Source organism: Maniola jurtina, chromosome 2, assembly GCF_905333055.1.
Source record: "Maniola jurtina chromosome 2, ilManJurt1.1, whole genome shotgun sequence".
Taxonomy (NCBI): domain Eukaryota; kingdom Metazoa; phylum Arthropoda; class Insecta; order Lepidoptera; family Nymphalidae; genus Maniola; species Maniola jurtina.
The window spans coordinates 2925912-2932145 of record NC_060030.1 but is presented as its reverse complement, the minus strand read 5'-3'; the positions used below and the strand labels follow the sequence as shown (position 1 = coordinate 2932145).

Genomic DNA, 6234 nt, shown 5'->3' with positions numbered 1-6234 from the left:
CAGGTATTATTTAAATATTAGAATGTCCTCCCAAAACCTACACAAAAAACACAGGTTCAATGTGTAGAGGTTATCCGAGAGTTTTAATCTAAAATAAAATAAATCGAATCTCTGATGGAGACTAAACTAAAACCTTCAAAACACCCGTATTTATGCAAGTTCAATCTTGTTGCCCTCCTAGCAACAGATCATATGACATCGAATGAGCCAAATATAGATTTTATCAAACTACCTTCATTAGATAACTTAACAATTTTATATTATTGTTGACAATTCAATTCAATTTTTAAAAGTAACCTTACACTACTAACTGTTTTACACAATTAACAACTTCATCCAAGTAATCTATTACATATAATAAATTTGTAGAAAAGTGGTGTCTGTACAATGGAAATATATAAAAAAAAGTAGCAGGGGTTGTTATTATATCGATGCCGAACTCGAAATTGTAATTAATTTTTTTGTCTGTTTGTCTGTGTGTTTGTGCACGCTAATATCAGAAACGGCTTATTCGATTTAGATGCGGTTTTCACTAATATATTGTAGTAAGCTTCACTTAACATTTAGTGTTTATTTCATGTCAATCGGTTCATAAATAAAAAAGTTATGTCAATTTAAAGAATCACGGCGAACATTTTTAACGTACAGAGTACGTACTACACGCCTCGCGCCTGAGCGTCCGTGGCTATATAAAGTGCGCTGAAAGCCATTCCACGCGAACGAAGTCGCGGGCACAGCTAGTTTTCAATAAAATTCATACAACTCCAGTAAATCAATGTTATTGAGCGTATATCTACTAATATCGGTCTACTAAAAAAAGATTCCGACGAATTGAGAACCTCCTCCTTTTTTCGAAGTCGGTTAACAAGTGGAGTATGCCAATCCGCACTTGAGCAGCAGCGTTGTGAACTATGACCAAACCCTTTTCATTCTTAGAGGACACCCGTGCTCAGTAGTGAGCCGATGATGGGTGATGAAAACATGAAAAAATTGAAGTGGAAGTAATATTATAAATAAATATAAATAATAATATATTTGTGCAGTTTGGCGGTCAGCTTAACTAACGCGTTGATTATCGTGATAATTATGGCGTTGTTGGGCATTGACGCTCGAGCCGTTGAACATCGTTGTTGGCTGTTAATGTGACCGGGATAATATGGGGATAGGTAGGTTTAGTAATGAAAATTTATGGTACCTATTCTTACCATTTAGGCTGGACCAGCCGGGCGATGCGTGTAATTCTACTGTCAAACACAAAACAAGTAGACACGATAGTACCCACACTCTCGCCATATTTATAAAATACTGGAAATTATAAGAAAGTAATTAAGACGAGATTGCTCTCAACAGCAAAGAAATGACTGAATGAAAACGATAAATCGTTGCCTTTTATATAAAAATCTGTGCTTTTGTTATTAATTATAATTTACTATCATTACCTACACAAACACATGATGATTCATTGAAATGGGCATAAAATAAATACCCAATTAAATAGTAGATAACGTAATTATTACATTTAATAAATAATATTATCTAGTTATCTAATACCAAAAACCATAATAAAAACCCATGATTATATAACTCAGATAGGTACCTCACAATTTACTAGAAAGTAGACACATTTACCGTGGTTATAATAAACATTTACCCTAATCTTCAGATTAGGGTATGTTATACTTAGTACTTATAGTAGCTACATGTTATAATAAATACTAGTTAATGAGTTCATTAAAGTTTTACACATTTATTTATTCAGTGGTTTTTTTTTCTCATTTAAAGAGCTGGGCCACTAGTGCGACCATGTGGCTCTGGTAGGTCCATTCTATCTTATTCTAACACTTAAAACTATAATTATTATCTACATACTATTAAAAATTACTTCTAAGACTTATATTTCTACGGGCTATCCTGTACAAATGTTTTGCTGCATCGGACGTTGGGTTTGTCAAAATAATATTTACGTGTCCCAACGTCCTGTCCGGCACTTCACTTCGGACACATTTCAGTAGTTACGCCGAAAATAACAGTAGAAGAAAACAAACTTATTTTATAGATTTTCCAATAAAGCTATAATATAATTATTATATAGTGTTCATATTTTCAATTTTATTTAGGAAATGCGCGCAACAAGTGTGGCGCAGGCGGGCGCGGGTTGCGGGGCAGTCTCATTGATCAGACCAGCGCCTGTTGCTCGGTGTTGCTCTCATAGCCAGAGAGCTGGTGGGAACATTTGAGAAGGCTCTTAGTGATTGCTAAAAGTTTCAGTTTACTAGGGGAATACACGTTATTCGTGCAATATAGGAGGCCGCGGGTTGCGGGACAGTATCATTGATCAGACTGTTTCCTGTTGCTCGGTGTTGCTCTCATAGCTGGAAAGCTGTTGGGGAAATTTGAGAAGGCTCTTAGTAATAGCTAAAGTTTCAGTTTATTAAGGAAATGCACGCTAGAATTGCAATATAGGTGGGCGCGGGTTGTGGGGCAGCCTCATTGATCAGATCGGTGCCTGTTACTCGCGGGTGTTGCTCTCATAGCCTGAGGGCTAGTGAGAATATTCCAGCAAGCTCTGAATAAAAGTTCAAAGTTTCAGTTTACTCTATATTCAATAACGCAAGCGGCAAGAGTAATTAGTATGTAAAGCAAATTGTATGTGGTAAAATATTGACACACACAATTTACTTTTATTATTATTTATATTTACAATGAGTAACGGTCACAATAGGCAAACGCAAGCGCACGCGGAACAAGCGCGTGTAGGTAGGTAGGTACGGCCACAGATCACTATATACAGTCTAAAGACAGATAGGACAGTGCAAAAGTAAACGGTTAGTTCCGTTGTAGCCGCATAGCGCTAGTGTCGCAAAAAGTGTTGGGACACAATCCGACCTTGTGTCGATGTCGATATCGATAGCATAGTGATGTCCCATGACAATGTTGAAACGGGGTACCTCTATAATTTTATTTTTTTTGCATATATTTAGGTGTAAAATAAAACAACTTATCAAATTCAGTTTTATATTTCTTGCTTCTTAATCTATACACTTTATATATTTACCAAAAGTCATCTTTGAGGATCCTTCTGAAAATAGCCTTTGCTTCTTGTTTTCTTTGATAAACATTTCTTTTATTCTTTTAATAAAATACCTGCACTTGGTTGTCAAATTGGCTGTAAAGGAATAATATTATTTTATTAATGAAAAATTAAATTATATAAACAAGAAATTATGTATGAAAAACTACATGGATTCTTAATGAGACGACTGATAGTTGGTACCTACATATTAAAATTGGTCTAATAATAATATAACCGATTGATTAAAAAATACAGCTATAAACTAAACTAAAACTAGAGGACTAGGAGGATTTTTAAAGATCCAGTGGGAAGTGTTTGATTTTTAGGGATAAAAAGTTGCCTATGTCAATTACTAGATGCAAGCTACCTCAGTACCAAATCTCATACAAATCGGCTAAGAGGATGATGGGTTTTATGGAATCCCGTGGGAACTCTTTGATTTTCTGGGATAAAACGTAGCCTATGTTGATTCCCAGAATATAGGCTAACTCTGTACCAAATTTCGTCAATATAGGTTAAACTGTTAGGCTATGAAAAGGTAGCAGACAGACAGACAGACACACTTTCGCATTTATAATATTAGTATGGAAGTATGGATAAAATCTACTGTATGGACATCAGTACAGTGTTAAAGTAGTGGTTCCGTGGAGACCATCACATCAATATTTGTATTGCATATAAGACTTTAGCCATAATTAAGGCAATGTTAGCAAAGAATAAATAAAATAGTTACTAGACACAGAACAGATAATTTTGTACTAACTCACCACTAATTATTATTATTGTACTTTGAGTGGATACTGTTGAATCTTCTGAATGTTGAATTCTGTTGATCTGAAGTTGGTTGTAAAGCATAATAAAATTGTGATCACTGAAATCATGTTCAGCTGAAAAAAGAATTTTACACAGTTTATTCACATGAAATATGGTATGAAAGCACTAAGTAAAAACTATGTTAGGGAATGCCTAGTGCTTAATACATCTTTAACATGAAATCAACTTACCTAATGAGCTCAGGAATTCCGTGAAGTATTTTCCTTTTCAGTAAACAAGTAGAGATAACCATGCGTACGTCGGGTACCCATACCACCCCATACTGTCGAACTGATGTCTATCGAAGTGTTTCTGGCATACGTGTCTGTTCAACAATTGAGCCTTCGGCAAAGCACTGAGTCCTATATTTACAGGAATTAATTGGGATCACCACAATTCCCATAATTAATTATTAACCTTTGGAGACAACAACAATAAACAATATGGCTTCCCAGTATATATACCACAGAGCAAGGTACATACTACTCTCTAACGAGAGAATAGTATGCCACAGAGTCTATGTATATGGCCATCGACTAGAAAAAAGAATATGGCTGCAGCTTGTTGCGATACTAGCGCTTTGCGGCTAAGAAAGAACTAAAGGTGTCACGGGCCTGGGTACGGCGAGAGACTACTCGAGAGTCGAGACACGATGCGCGCGCGCCGCGCCGCGGTCCGGTGCGGAGCGCGGGGCAAGAAGGGATGGCGCGAGGTGTGGTCCCACCTCACGCGCGGCAGCGGTCTCGGTGTGAGCAACCGCCACATCTTCCGCGTGATTTCTGGAAACTCCCGTAGTATTTGGTGGTATGGCGAGAGACTACTCGAGAGTCGAGACACGATGCGCGCGCGCCGCGCCGCGGTCCGGTGCGGAGCGCGGGGCAAGAAGGGATGGCGCGAGGTGTGGTCCCACCTCACGCGCGGCAGCGGTCTCGGTGTGAGCAACCGCCACATGTAAAATTAATTCAAAGTCACGATTGTAGTCTCTAAACTATTAAATTATACTAAAAAAATTGGTTGTCTGTAAAGTCGGTTTACTGACGATAGTTGAACGTGACAACAAAGGCCGATCGCGGCGTTACCTCGCCTGCGGCGAGGTAACGCCGCATGCGTCATGTTTTTTCGTGCGTGCAGCCGGCTGTATCGAATTATAAGACGTTGTCACGTCAAAAACTAGGTGACGGACCCTACAAAGGCTATTCTATTAAACCTCGGAATATTTTCCTCGAGCTCCTGAGCCTTTATATTGCTCCCTCGCCTTTTAATAGGTTCACCGTTCAGTACCCAAGTGTCATGAAAGTGACATGGAAATGACGACCCATTTACACCGATGTTATAATCAAGTAGGCCCCAGTTGTTTAGGTAAGTTTCGTAGATCGAGGAGTCGATCTAGATCAGTAAATAGGTATCTATGTAGGTGAAGTCACAACTTTAAAAATAAATTGCTGTGATTGGTAGTCAATCTACACTTCTTTACGCGCTTCTCCATACAAACGTATTAAGTATGCCTATTATTTTATTCTTTGTCTAGATTTATAACTAAGCCATATATCGATTTATATCTCCATTGTCTATGCCCTACAATAATTATTGTACTAAAACTGTAGTTATTTTAAAAGTTGAAAAAATCTCTATTTTAGGGCAAATATTGAGGCAACTTCGAGCGTAAATAAACTATATACCTACAAAACTACAAATTTAAAAAATTAACAACTGCATGTCACACTTTACTTTATAATTACTTCAAATGTCTTTATGTAAAATATGTTTTCTTTTGAAGAACTAGGCGTAATTCTAAATGTCGATTATTACTTTACTGTTTTTGACTAAATAATATATCATAAGTAAACCTAATATTAAAAGAAAAAAAATTGATAATTTCGAATGAATCAGGCAAATAATGCGAGTTTAATTAATGTACCTACGTAACTATAGGCAATTACTTACTTTCAGGTTAGGTAGTTGATGAAAATTAATAGAGAAACTTCATAAACTCCTTATCTGTTCGGCCAGGCATGAGGGAGACGAGGCAGACAAATTGCTGTCACAACCTGAGCCTGACCGCCACTTGACATACCTACTTAATTTCCAGTTCCCAGAGACATCAAAAGTCTCTGGAGCATATCCCACGACCACCAGACGTTACTTATTTACTGGAAAACACATTGTGTGAGATAGAGAAGATAAGATAATTTATTTGCAAGAAAGTTGGTACAATAAGATTGAAATTCATGAATAGAGGCCTTAACTTTCTACTAAATTATTAGTGTGCAAATATTTAAGATAACAAATATATTGAATTAAATTAATGTGTGTGAAGTGTTAGTGTGTGTGTACTTCACATACGGATG

At 37.0% G+C, this 6234-nt stretch overlaps 1 long non-coding RNA gene across 1 annotated transcript; it reads right to left on the bottom strand.

Moving 5' to 3' along the window:
* Positions 1–2674: 2674 nt before the first annotated feature.
* Positions 2675–4495, bottom strand: LOC123871039. The gene is made up of 3 exons (XR_006797197.1): positions 4078–4495; positions 3841–3960; positions 2675–3166 (listed from the first exon to the last, which is right to left on the bottom strand). It is a non-coding gene; the product is annotated as an uncharacterized LOC123871039 (long non-coding RNA).
* Between the last annotated feature and the right edge of the window lie 1739 nt (positions 4496–6234).